Source organism: Gastrolobium bilobum, unplaced genomic scaffold (genome assembly GCF_033153095.1).
Source record: "Gastrolobium bilobum isolate Gb01-03AN ecotype WA unplaced genomic scaffold, APGP_CSIRO_Gbil_v1 utg142576, whole genome shotgun sequence".
NCBI classification, from domain to species: domain Eukaryota; kingdom Viridiplantae; phylum Streptophyta; class Magnoliopsida; order Fabales; family Fabaceae; genus Gastrolobium; species Gastrolobium bilobum.
In genome coordinates, this window is record NW_026899753.1 from 45,916 (window position 1) to 60,440 (window position 14,525).

The following is a 14,525-nucleotide window of genomic DNA, read 5'->3' on the forward strand; positions in this document are numbered from 1 at the left end:
GTTGTCATTAAATGGGTTGTGGGCTTGTTGGGCCCGAGCCCATTTATGTCAGTGGCTATGTTGGACCTAATGGGTCACACACTAACACCTTAATGTCATGATGATATAGCATTAAAGGTATTGGGCCTAATAATGGTTGTTAGCCCAAGATGAAGTTTGGAAGCCCACCTAAGAGGGAGAGGGCGCATGGTATTGTTAATGAGCTTGGATGGTCCAAGACATTACTAATTAATTTAATTAGTTAAATTAATTATCAAATATTTAAATTTTGAATTTTGAATTTGAAATTTGAAATTCGAATTTTGAATTTGAAATTGGAAATTTGAAATTTGAAATTTGAATTTTGAAATTTGAATTTGAATTTTGAATTTTGAATTTTGAACTTTGAATTTGAAATTTGAATTTGAATTTAGAATTTAAATGTTTGAACGTTTGAATTTAAATGTTTGAATTCAAATTTGAATTGGCTATGAAAAGTTGTTTCATAACAAAAGGATAAGATGAGATCTTGGTGGAACAAATCCCTTGTATCAAGAGCAGAGCTATGGAGATCTCCAAGGGCTGATTTGGGGCGCCATTTTGGTGGGAGATGATTGTCATCTTGTCAAACCAACAAGCTCCAATCAGATTTGGTTGTTGAGAGAATCAGTGAGCTAGTTGGTTCAAACTTGAATGCAACAGCTCAAATGTATCTGGACCATTTTTTGGGCTGAATATGGGCGCATGAATTGGTGGTCATTTGATGACCATTGGTTCAGAATTTCGACTAGATAAAGACCTAGTCTTATGAGGATCCAAAGGGGAGGTTGTTGGGATTTTTGAATTGCAACAACTCCACCTTTGTCTCACTCACTTGTGCGCCACTTTCATTATAAGTAAAGTAAAAATTCTGATTTGATACACTAATTCTCTCCCTCTCTTGTGCGCCTAGTTGGTGAGTTCCTCCTTAAGGTTTTTCAAAAGAACCTAGCCAATTCTTCTATATACCATTCCCACTCATGTGAAGTTTTCATGCTGGAGACTTCACTCTTCTAAACAGATATACCTAGCCTCCTTCTTCACCTATTGAGCGCATAGCAAGCCTCTCTGTGGTGGTCAATTGGTGGCTTTCAAGAAAGCGTTCTTGCATCTTGACGTGGGTGGTGTGGATCAACGTTAGAGGGTTTGAACCCTTCAAACCTAACACTGATCGTCTTGGAGTTTTGAACATCACATGCCATAAAGCATGATTCTTGATTGCATGTGTAATTTCGCATATGAAAAATTTTGTTTTTCCCTCTCACATGCTACGGCCTTCAAGGCCATTTTACTTTCAAGTGGTATCAGAGCCCGGTCGCTTTACCATCGGCGGGTGATGGTACTTTGTTTGTGAAATTAATTTTCTCACGGTCAAAAGGTCTTTTGTTAAAGATTAATTCTTTGCATGTGAATTTTTTTATGATCATGTTTAATATGATTATGGTGTTCATATATCTACATGACCTCATGGTTTTGTTTGTTTTGATTTTTTGTGAAAGTTTTCAAAAAAAAATATTTTTTTGAAAAAGGAATATGATTCTGCCATGATGTGAATATTCAAATGCATTATTTTCTCCATGATTTTATTTAATAAAATTTTTGTATATGATGATGTATGGTTCGGCCATATGAGTTATGGTTGAATAAATGGTTTAATTTTTGTGATCTTTGAGAAGGATTTGACAAAGATTTGAATTATGCATAAAGATGCAAAATTCGACCATTGGGAGAAAATCAGAAATTTTTTGAATTTTGATTCTTGTTTTGATATTTTAATTGTTAAATTATCAAAATATATGTGAGGAAATATTTATATAATATTTGATATTATGTGCTTGCAAGCTGTTTAAATTTTCAGGTGCAATTTGGAAGGGGATGGTCATGGTGCCCGAAATTCGAATTTCAAATTTTAAATTAATGTGTAATTTTGCTCTATTTTAATTAGAGTTGTAATTTGAATTTTGAATTTTGAATTTTTATTATTTGTCCCTCCAAAGATGTTTTGGAGTTTCTTTAATCATATGTAATTAGAGAATTAGGCTAGTGGCGTATAGACGACGAGGAGCCGATGCTTGAGAAACAAGATGGACAAATGCACGAGCACCATGACCATCTCAAATAAAACTGTTTTATATGCATGTATGCTTTTATGTTTTGAACGACTAGTATGCATGAATTGGACAAATCGCGTTTGTATGTATTATTATGCATGTCCAATTACGACTAGTGTAATCCGATAGATGTTTGACATAGGATAACGACTAGCATGATAATAATATAAATGCGTTTGATGAGACCTAATAAACCCCAAATAAAAGGAACCCTTAAAGGAATAAATTATTAAGCATATGATTACCTCCCACCACCAATATTACTCAAACCTCCTCTACATAGTGGTGTTCCACAACTCAGTTGGGACCCACTGTTTCGTTGAGTAAGAGTAGTATTAGAAGTGTTAGACACTTAGGGTGCTGGTTAATACTTAACTGAGACATAAGTTGCAGGCTCAGCCGAGCTTATGTGCTTAGGGTGATAATGCTAGGTTGGTTGCATGAGATGCACCACTAAGTGACAAGGAGTTGTCAACCTAATGTTAAGAGAGGGTATGAGATACTGTTGATGAGGATCAACCCATTATTTAAATTAATCTTGCGGTCACAGACGGGGGTTAAAATAGATAATCGCACTCTTAATCTCACTAAGGTAAAATCTAAAAGTAGATTAACCCTAAGACAAATGGGAAGGGTCATTGACTTAGATAAAATAGTGGGAGGGGCAAATTATTTAAAGTCTTTAATAATTTGTTTATACAACATGTCTAAATATATTAATTAAATCATCTTTACATCTTTTTCAGTTTTTAGTATGACTAATCCACTGACACTGCGCTCAATACTCGATACGAACAAACTGACCGGTTCAAACTTTATGGACTGGTATCGGAACTTAAGAATTGTTCTTAGGGCCGAAAGAATAGCTTATGTCACGGATGCTGCATTACCCGCAGCTCCTAGGGAAGGGGAAGATGGGTTCGCGGAATTTGATTTCGAGGCCCACAAACAGCACATGGATGACAATGTCTTGATTGTCTGCATCATGTTGGCATCCATGTCGCCTGAACTGCAAAAGCAGCATGAGCATATGGATGCTCCCTCTATTGTCTTACATCTCAAGGAGTTGTATGACATTAAAGGCAGGCATGAGAGATATGAGGCCTCTAGAGAATTGTTCTCATGCAGGATGTCTGAGAACATATCTGTGAGCAGTCATGTTCTTAAGATGATCGGGCTCATTGAGAAGCTAGGAAATCTAGGCTTCGTGATGGATGCCGAGCTAAGTAATGACTTAGTCTTGACCTCGCTTCCACCTTCCTTCAGTCAATTCATTATGAATTACAACATGCATGGGATGCTTGTGAGCTTGCCTGAATTGTTAAGCATGTTAACAACTGCTGAAGTGTCTATCAAGAAGGATAGGACACATGCTCTTCTGATTGGTGGGCCTAGCAAGGCAAAAGGTAAGGGCAAGGAGCCTGCGAAAAGAGACTCCCTTAAACCCAAAGGAAAACCCAAGAAGAAGAAAGGTAAAAAGAAGGGTAAGAGTGCATCCAAGGCAAAAGCGATGTTGAGTGCTTCCATTGTGGCAAGAAAGGCCATTGGAAGAGGAATTGTCCAGACTACCTGAAGAGTGTGAAGGACAAGAAGCATGGTGATGCTTCTACCTCAGGTACTTTCATGATTGAGATAAATTATTCTTGTACTAATCCTACCTCATGGTTATTGGATACCGGTTGTGGTTCTCATATCTGCAATATGTTGCAGGTGCTTGGAGCCCAAGGAGATTGGAGAAAAACGTTGTGGACCTCCGCGTTGGCAATGGAGCAAGGGTTGCTGCTCATTCTGTTGGAGATGCCGACCTTATTTTGCCTACGGGCCTTTTATTGCATTTGAATAATTGACTTTATGTTCCAAACATTTCTAGAAACATTATTTCTATTTCTTGTTTAGAACAAGATGGTTTTACTTTTAGTATTAAGAATGGTACATTTTCTATCATTTTGAATGATATTGTTTATGGTACTGCTTCTTTAATAAATGGATTGTATGTTCTGGAAATGGGAACTGAAGTGCTCAATATAGCCGTGAAATGACCTAGGATAGATAATCAATCTTATCTTTGGCATTGTAGACTAGGGCACATAAACGAGATGCATGCAAATGGATACCTAGATTCCATGGATTTGGAATCCTATGGACAATGTGAATCTTGTCTAGCTGGGAAAATGACTTGTCACAAGCCCGAAGGGCTTAAGAGTCATAAGGCAAGTGAGTTATTAGAACTCATTCACACTGATGTTTGTGGGCCAATGTCTATAGAGGCTAGAGGAGGATACTCCTATTTCATCACCTTTACTGATGACAAATCAAGATTTGGGTACGTGTACCTAATGAGATATAAATCTGAAGCCTTTGAAAAGTTCAAGGAGTTTAAGAATGAAGTAGAGAAATAGCGTGGCAAGATGATTAAGACATTACAATCAGATCGTGGTGGTGAATATCTGAGCCATAAGTTTCAGGATTATCTGAGAGAAAATGGAATTCTCTCGCAGTTTACTACACCTTACACACCACACCAAAATGGTGTCTCCGAAAGGAGAAACAAGACCTTGTTAGACATGGTCAGGTCTATGATGAGTGAGACTCAACTTCCAAAATCGTTTTGGGGATATGCCTTAGACACAGGGGCATACCTTCTAAATAGGGTACCGTCTAAATCTGTTCAGACCACACTATATGAGATATGGAATGGTAAGAGACCCAACCTGAGTTACCTCAGGGTATGGGGATCGCCAGTTTATGTCAAAGCGTTGGCATCAGACAAGCTTAGTGCTAAGAGTACTAAATGTCTATTTGTGGGGTATCCCAAAGGTACTAAGGGATACTACTTTTACTCCATGGATGAACACAAGGTGTTTGTGTCAAACAATGTTGAGTTCCTTGAGAAGGATTTGATCTCTCAAGGAGCCAGTGGGAGTAAGATTGATCTTGAAGAAGTTCAAGAACCACATGAACAGATTGAGGAACCCGAGTCTGCTCCGCAGGCGACGTTCTCCAATGGAGAAGTAAACACACAACTCTGTAGGTCAACGAGGGTCATCCATCCCCTTGAGTGGTTTGGGTTTGTGATTGAGAATCAGCAAACCGTCAAGGATGATGAACCAAGTAACTACGAAGAGGCAGTCAAGGATGTTGACTCTTCTAGATGGATTGAAGCCATGGAATCTGAAATGGATTCGATGTATCAAAACAAGGTATGGACCTTGGTTCCTAAACCGCAAGGAATAGTTCCTATCGGTAACAAATGGGTCTTTAAAAGAAAGACTGATGCAGATGGCAACGTTCAGACCTACAAAGCTAGGTTGGTTGCGAAAGGGTATCGTCAAAGACAAGGAGTTGACTATGATGAGACTTTCTCGCCTATTGCCATGATCAAATCTATTAGGATCATGCTTGAAATAGCGGCATATCACGACTATGAAATTTGGCAAATGGATGTCAAGACCGCCTTCTTGAATGGGTTCTTGAAGGAGGAAGTGTACATGACACAACCTGAGGGCTTTGAAATCAAAGATCAGGAGCATATGGTGTGCAAACTTCAAAGGTCGATATATGAGCTAAAGCAAGCATCAAGGAGTTGGAATATTCGTTTTGATGAAGTCGTTAAGAGTAACGGTTTTATCAAGAACGAGGATGAACCTTGTGTTTACAAGAAGGTTAATGGGAGTAATGTCGTCTTCCTGGTACTTTATATAGATGACATATTGTTAATAGGAAATGACATCCCCACATTACAAATAACGAAAGAGTGGCTTTCAAAAAGCTTCACCATGAAGGATTTGGGAGAAGCGACCTTCATACTTGGTATAAAGATCTATAGAGATAGATCCAAGAGGCTGCTGGGTTTATCTCAATCCACGTATGTTGACAAGATGCTAAAGAGGTTTAGCATGGAAGGGTCGAAAAGGGGTTTTCTTCTCGTCAGTCATGTGGTACATCTTTCAAAGGCTATGTGTCCTAAGTCACAGCCTGAGTCGAATTCCATACGCTTCGGCTATTGGATCCATCATGTATGTCATGATATGCACGAGACCAGATGTCTCATATACTTTGAGCAATACGAGCAGATACCAGTCAGACCCTGGAGAGGGTCACTGGACAGCAGTCAAGACCATCCTTAAATACTTAAGAAGAACTAAGGATGCGTTTCTGGTCTATGGTGGGGTTGATGAGCTAACAGTGAAAGGGTTCACTGATGCCAGCTTTCAGAGTGACAAAGATGGCTGCAAGTCACAGTCAGGGTTCGTATTCACCTTAAATGGTGGGGTAGTATCTTGGAAGAGTTCCAAACAGGAGACAACAGCAGATTCAACGACATAAGCTGAATATATATTTTCTTCAGAAGCAGCTAAGGAGGTCGTGTGGATCAAGAAGTTCATATCTGAACTTAGGGTGGTTCCAACCATGGATGAGCCCATACAGTTGCTTTGCGACAATACTGGAGCCATTACGCAGTCAAAGGAACCTAGGTCTCATCAAAGATCTAAGCACGTGCTCCGCAGATATAACCTGATTAGAGAAATCATTGATAGGATGGATGTAAAGATGGATTATATTCCCACAAATGATAACCTAGCCGATTCTCTGACAAAGGCTGTTTCTCAGAGAATACATGATAGTCATTATGAGGCTTTGGGTATACGACTTAGGTCTGATTGGCTCTAGGCCAAGTGGGAGCTTGTTAGTATACGAATGTCCTAGAGACGATCTTTTAATTAGATTAGGACATATGTGGACCTTTTTATTGTCGCAAATAAATAAAAGCACTATTTATCCTGTTTCATATTTTGTCTCAATATTACTGTTAATATTTTATATGAGTAACTGGATAAACCCCTTGAAATAAAATATGTATCTCTTAAGTATCTGTGATGAGATCACGATCATAAGGATTCAAGGATACTGGATATTTATTCCTAATTTTATGTTCATAGTCTAGAGACACTGAGAATGGGGATCAGTGATCTCGGGTAAGACTAGCACGACTTATCTACTTGTATTCGGATGCAAGGTAAAGACCTCATGAGCTACAGATATGGAGATGTCTTAGCTAAAGTCGTGGGTGGATCTATAAGGGTATAGCTCGCACTGAACAGACCCACAAAAGAGACTCTATGAGGAAATCTCACAGAGAGTATCATTTGAGTAGTCTCTTTATATTTGGGTATGTCTTTCCTTAGACCATAAGTTATTACCTAGACAGTGTTCTAGAAGGCATGCTTTGACTGTATACCTTGTCTGCCTGAAACATGAAGACTCATAGGTATACTGTTGGGCTTGTCCTGAAAGAGCACAGGGCTAGGGTGATAAGCTGAAGGAATTCGTCAAATCTCTGTGAGAGATTAGGTTATCTGTAAATCGGAGAAATCGGGATGACATTTACAGGGACTCGGGAATCTATGCATAGTAAAAGAGATAATGAGATGATCTGCCTTTAGAGTCAGTAAATTGAAGATTCCCTATTTCGAATAAAGCTTACCCTAAACCGCAAGGGTTGATACGCTTCCTTACCCTAGGTTTTATAGGAAGGTAACCGAGACGAAGGGAAATACATACGGCAACCAAATATGTGTAATAGGATGATCAAGTCATTAATCTAACTAGCTCTGGGGCAACAAAGCATTGCTAGTGCTCTGTGTTGTCATTAAATGGGTTGTGGGCTTGTTGGGGTCGAGCCCATTTATGTCAGTGGCTATGTTGGACCTAATGAGTCACACACTAACACCTTAATGTCATGATGATATAGCATTAAAGGTATTGGGCCTAATAATGGTTGTTAGCCCAAGATAAAGTTTGGAAGCCCACCCAAGAGGGAGAGGGCGCATGGTATTGTTAATGGGCTTGGATGGTCCAAGACATTACTAATTAATTCAATTAGTTAAATTAATTATCAAATATTTAAATTTTGAATTTGACATTTGAATTTTGAACTTTGAATTTTGAAATTCGAATTTTGAATTTGAAATTTGAAATTTGAAATTTGAATTTTGAATTTTGAAATTTGAAATTTGAATTTTGAATTTTGAATTTTGAATTTGAAATTTGAATTTGAATTTAGAATTTAGAATTTAAATGTTTGAACGTTTGAATTTAAATGTTTGAATTCAAATTTGAATTGACTATGAAAAGTTGTTTCATAACAAAAGGATAAGATGAGATCTTGTTGGAACAAATTCCTTGTATCAAGAGCAGAGCTATGGAGATCTCTAAGGGCTGATTTGGGGCGCCATTTTGGTGGGAGATGATTGTCATCTTGTCAAACCAACAAGCTCCAATTAGATTTGGTTGTTGAGTGAATCAGTGAGCTAGTTGGTTCAAACTTGAATACAACAGCTCAAATGTATCTGGACCCTTTTTTGGGCTGAATAGGGACGCAAGAATTGGTGGTCATATGATGACCATTGGTTCAGAATTTTGACTAGATAAAGACCTAGTCTTATGAGGATTCAAAGGGGAGGTTGTTGGGATTTTTGAATTGCAACAACTCCATCTTTGTCTCACTCACTTGTGCGCCACTTTCATTATAAGTAAAGTAAAAATTCTGATTTGATACACTAATTCTCTCCCTCTCTTGTGCGCCTAGTTGGTGAGTTCCTCCTTAAGGTTTTTCAAAAGAACCTAGCCAATTCTTCTATATACCATTCCCACTCTTGTGAAGTTTTCATGCTGGAGACTTCACTCTTCTAAACACATATACCTAGCCTCCTTCTTCACCTATTGAGCGCATAGCAAGCCTCTCTGTGGTGGTTGTAAGAACCCACACCATTAATTAAGGTATTTAATTAATAAATTACGAGAAAATAGGAAATGATTTCATAATTGACCCTAATAATTATTTATGAGGCTTAATAATCGTAATAAGTGATTAAGAATGCTGAAAGTCGCTTTTCGGAAGAAAAGTGCAGATACCGGTTCTGCTAGTCGGTATAAATGCGTGCCGAAAAAGTATCCCGAAAAATTAATGTAAGTGCATGATAATTACTAGAATAATATGTAGGACTTGTAAAACAAGTTTCTAATCCAGATAATGAGAACTGGTGCTGGAAACCGGTATTGGCTTGGAAAAGCGCGTACCGGAAAAGTGCTCAAAAAATTATAAGAAAAATATCATAAATCTTGGAAAATTATGTAGTTTCATAATCCAAAGTTTGGGACTAAGATGCTAAGCGTAGCAATTAAAGTTAATACTGTGTATTTAAGTGCGTTTGGGCTATTTATACTCCTTTTAAGGGCACAAAGCCCTAGATACCAGACTTTGAGCGTGAGTTGTTGGTGGAGGCTGACCAGTTTCTGTTCCTTTGGCCTTCTCCCTCATTCTTGAGCCAAGTTGTGACCTTTATTGGTTTTCTTTACCCTTTCTTCTTGTATACACTTGGGTGGTGACTTGTGAGTGTGGAGAGTGGGCTTGGGGGAGTGCTCAGCCACTGTTGGTGAGGGGTTTTGGGGCTGACTTGGTTGGTTGGGTTGTGAGAAGCTTGGCTTTGGTTTTTGGAGGTCCAAGTGGGGAACTTTGCTCTAAGGAACTAACCTTTATGGTGCTATTTTCGTGCACATCTTTGAGTCAGACTTGAGGGGCTGTGTTGAGCTCCAAGAGCATCTCCTTTCTCTGTTTTAAGCCTTTGGTATGTATACCAACCTTTGATCATGAGTTTAATGCTTAAAAATGAAAGCTTGATGCATGTTAAGGCGTAAAGATGATAACTTGTTGTGGGGTAATGTTGAACACACCTAGAAATGCATGTTTAGGTGCTTTAAATCGTTAAAAACCCAACCTTGGAAGGATATCTTCATGAAATGCATTTTCTGCATTCTGTCGTGAAATATCCGGATATGTGCCCGATGAATATCCGGATATGTGATATCCGGATATGGGTTTTGTGTATCCGGATACTAGGTATCCGGATATGGGGTTATGGATATCCGGATATTGCATATCCGGATACGTCCAGTGAGATATCCGAATATTGCATATCCGGATATGGTCCCGAGGAATATCCGGATATTCTGGGATTTCGTAGAATAGTAGCTGTGCTGTGTGTACAGTAGGCTATTGGGGGTTTGTGGACCCTAGATTAATGAAGTTGAACTTCTGTAATTAATGAACTAAGTCAGAATTAAGTGATTAAGGACTTATGGCTTGGTATGGAGCCTTAAGACATAAAACGTAAGGAAAGGCGTTGTCTTTAAGTTATATGCTTGTGTTGCATTATTATTGATATAGTATTGGTCCATAACAGATTGTGAATCTGCTGTGTTTGGACTTTGAGCTGTGGACTCTTGGCTTTTGGAGTTAGCTTGCAAGGTAAGCTTTCGTGTCCTCGGTTTAGCCATGTTGTGGTTCCACCATGTCCCATAGGGGTATGGTTTATGCATGTTGTGTACATGCTTTTGGATATTTGATATATTGATTGAACTTTACATGTAATGGCTTTTAATATGCATGTGTTGTTTCATCTTGACGGGAAGCCTGAGTATGTAGCGCCATACAAGATGGTGTACCGGGGTGAATGCAAGTGGTACTTGCACGGTGTGTAGGTGATAGACGTATACCTGCACTGTCTCTGGCCAGTAGATTAGTATTGACACACATGACATGATTATCTGCTGCATTGCATTGTTTTTGAAATGATAAATGATAAACTGCTTTTGAACTTATATTGCACATGTAAGTGAGCTTGGGGTGGAAGATCCTTGAGGACTCACTGACTTACTGAGATATCTAGATTAGAGATCTTACCCCACGTTTGGGGAATGCTTATTTCAGGATCAGGTAGTATGGGTACTGATGCCTCAGGCGGCAGGAGGCCGGAGCTTAGCTGATTTTGTTGTTTCTGCTTATTTGTTAGCATGACTGGATTTGGATGCTGTTTATGTTTTCCGCTATTTATGATATGATGCTGTTGAGACTGATGTTGGGCATGTTGCCTTAATTGAGTGAGCATGGGATTGTCCATGACACTTTCTGTTAGTACTTGTAGTTTGGAGTTGTATAAACTGTTAGATGGTCTGGTCTACGTTGTTGTAGTTCCGTGACTAGAGCCACACTTATATTATCTATGTTATGAGGTATTTCAGTTAGCTGTTTTATTGCAATTACATACAGGAGATGTTTTATTAATTGATTATTAAGCAAGTTGGTAATGTTAATGGCATCATAATTGAAAAGGAAAAGTAATTCCGTATTTTAATTAAGCGCAGCTTAATATGATATTATGATAACATTACCGGATATATACGGGGTGTTACATTTATGGTATCAGAGCAATGGTTCGAGGGAAAAGCCTGTATGTATTGCAATTGCTAGGTTGTTTGGTTGTGTCTGTCTTTGTGTTTACTCCGTCGAATTTTATTATGATGATGTATATGTGATCACATCGCGTGGGCCTGATCAACTCATAATTTGTGTAACTTGTGCAGAGTCATGGTAAGGTCCGGGAGAACACGAGAGACTTCTGAGGATCAATTCGATCCTATCCTGACTGCATTGGCTGAGATGCAGGCGGCCAGGTTAGCCGATCAGGAGGCCGCTAGAGTGGCCAACGTGGCAATGATGGAAGCTGTTCGCGAGGCGAACCGGATAGCCGCAGCTGAGGTTCGTGAAGCGAACCGGAGGACCACTGAGGAAGTCCTCGAGGCGAACAGGATGGCGAACATGACGATGATGAGAGTCATGTTGGAGGAGTTGAGGGCTGGTCCTGCTGTAGGCCAAGCTCCACCACCACCGCCACCGCCTCCACCTAGTGCTACTCATGCCACTGAGACGGGGGAGCCCCTTGTGGGGATTGCTGAGGATCGTGATGTGATTGATCGCTGGCTGAATCCTTTCAGGAAGCATAAGCCGCCTGTGTTTGAGGGGTCTTTGGATCCTATTGCTGCTGCGAGATGGCTAGAGTCGCTGGACAAGATCTTTCGAGTTATGCAGTGTACAGACCCACAGAAGCTGATGTTCTCGACTTACATGCTGGAGGGCGATGTCCATGAGTGGTGGACGCACACCTCTCGTGCTTTTGAGAGGCAGGGCCGTGTCATGACGTGGCCATTCTTTGAGGAGTGCTTTCTGGGTCGATACTTTCCCTATGATGCGCAGGAGAGGAAGCAGGGAGAGTTTGATCGTTTGGTACAGGGCTCGATGTCTGTTGATGAGTACCTGGCTAAGTTTAATGAGCTACTGAAGTTTGCACACTTCCGGATGGTTCCTCTGACTCCGTTATTTCTGGCAGCTAAGTTCCGCAGGGGACTTAGTGAGGTGATTGCTGAGCATCTTGCTGGTGCTGCTTCGAGGGACTTTGGTACACTGGTTCAGCAGTGTAAGGACATCGAGGATGTTTGCGTGGCAAGCAAGGCTAAGAGGGCCAAGGTTGAGGAGAGCAAGGGAACAGGTGGTTCCACTCCTGCTCCTACTTCTTGGAAGGACATGAGGTTTGCTGATAAGGGCAAGGGAAAGCAGTTAGTGACTAGGCAGGCGCCTGGTCAGTTCAAGAGAGCTGTTTCACATCAGGGGAGTTCTGCTAGGCCTCCTACCACTCCGATTTTCGGGATGTGGGAAGGAGCATGTGGGACGCTGTGCTACGGGGCAGTTGCTGTGTTTCAAGTGTGGCAAGGAGGGCCACTTCTCTAGAGATTGTCCGTCGTCGACGGCGAGAGCTGCAGCTGTTCAGGCAGTTCCTTTGCAGATGGTTCCGATGGCATCTTCTTCGGCACCTGCAGTGCCACCTTCTGTTGGGAGAGTGTATACACTAGATAGGCAGCAGTCGGACCGCGCTTCGAACCTTGTCAGAGGTACTGTGTTTATTGGTGATTCTTTTGTGGATGCTATCTTTGATTCCGGGGCTACTCATTCGTTTGTTGCTACCCCGATTGCTTTGGGGCTTGAGTTGCCCAGTGTTGTGCTTTCTCCACCGTTGCGGGTGACTACCGCCACCGGAGAGATTTATGATTCTACCACTGTACATCGCGATGTAGCGTTTCAGTGGGATGGCCGTGAGTTCTCGGTAGATCTGATAGGGTTGCCGATGGCCAACCTTGAGATTATTCTGGGCATGGATTGGTTGTCTTGAAACTGTGCATTGATTGATTGCTGTGCAAAGCGCGTGGTGATGTCTCCGTGTGATTCCACAACTAGTTCCTCGCCATACATTTCACTGTTGCAGGCCAGGAGAGCGCTGCGAGCAGGGGCATTGGGTTATGTCATGTTGGGTGGTTTGGTGAGTGGGACACATGAGGATATCACTGGCATTCCTGTGGTGGGGGAGTTCCTTGAGGTGTTTCCTGAGGAGATTCCTGAGTTTCCGCCACAGCGGGAGATAGAGTTCTCCATTGACTTGTTGCCCGGTGTGGGGCCGATTTCTTTAGCTCCTTATCGGATGTCATCACCGGAGTTGGCTGAGCTGAAGAAGCATATTGAGGATCTTTCGGCGAAAGATTTCATTAGACCGAGTGTATCTCCTTGGGGAGCACCGATCATCTTCGTGAAGAAGAAGGACGGGACAATGCGATTGTGCACCAACTACAGGCAGTTGAACAAGGTGACAATCAAGAACAAGTATCCTCTTCCTCGGATTGATGATCTGTTGGATCAGCTTAGGGGTGCTTGTGTGTATTCCAAGATTGATCTCCGGTCCGGATACCATCAGATTCGGGTGCAGCCGGAGGATGTCCCGAAGACCGCGTTTCGTTCGAGATACGATCATTTTGAGTATTTGGTGATTCCGTTTGGACTCACAAATGCGCCGGCAATGTTCATGGATTACATGAACAGGATTTTCCAGCCGTATCTGGATCAATTTGTGATTGTCTTCATTGATGATATTCTGATCTACTCCAAGACTGAGGAGGAGCATGTGGAGCATCTGAGGATAGTTCTGCAAGTGCTGAAGGAGAAAAAGCTTTATGCTAAACCTTCCAAGTGTGAGTTTTGGCTCAAATCAGTTAAGTTTTTGGGGCATGTGATTTCAGTAGATGGAGTTGCAGTGGATCCCAACAAGATTGAGGCCGTGTTGGATTGGGAGAGACCCAAGACAGCTACGGAGGTGAGGAGCTTCTTAGGTTTGGCAGGTTACTATCATAGGTTCATCAAGGGTTTTTCCACGATGGTTCTTCCTTTGACTCGCCTTACCCGAAAGGAGACTCCATTTGTGTGGACTCACGAGTGTGAGGCGTGCTTCTAGGAGTTGAAGGAGAGATTGACTTCTTCACCAGTGTTGATCCTTCCTGATCCTGAGGAGTAGTTTGAGCTTTACTGTGATGCTTCTGGAAAGGGGCTGGGCTGTGTGCTGATGCAGTCTGGTAGAGCTGTTGCTTTTGCTTCGAGGCAGTTGAAGCCTCATGAGGAGAACTACCCGACTCATGATTTGGAGTTGGCTGCGATTGTGTTTGCTTTCAAGATTTGGA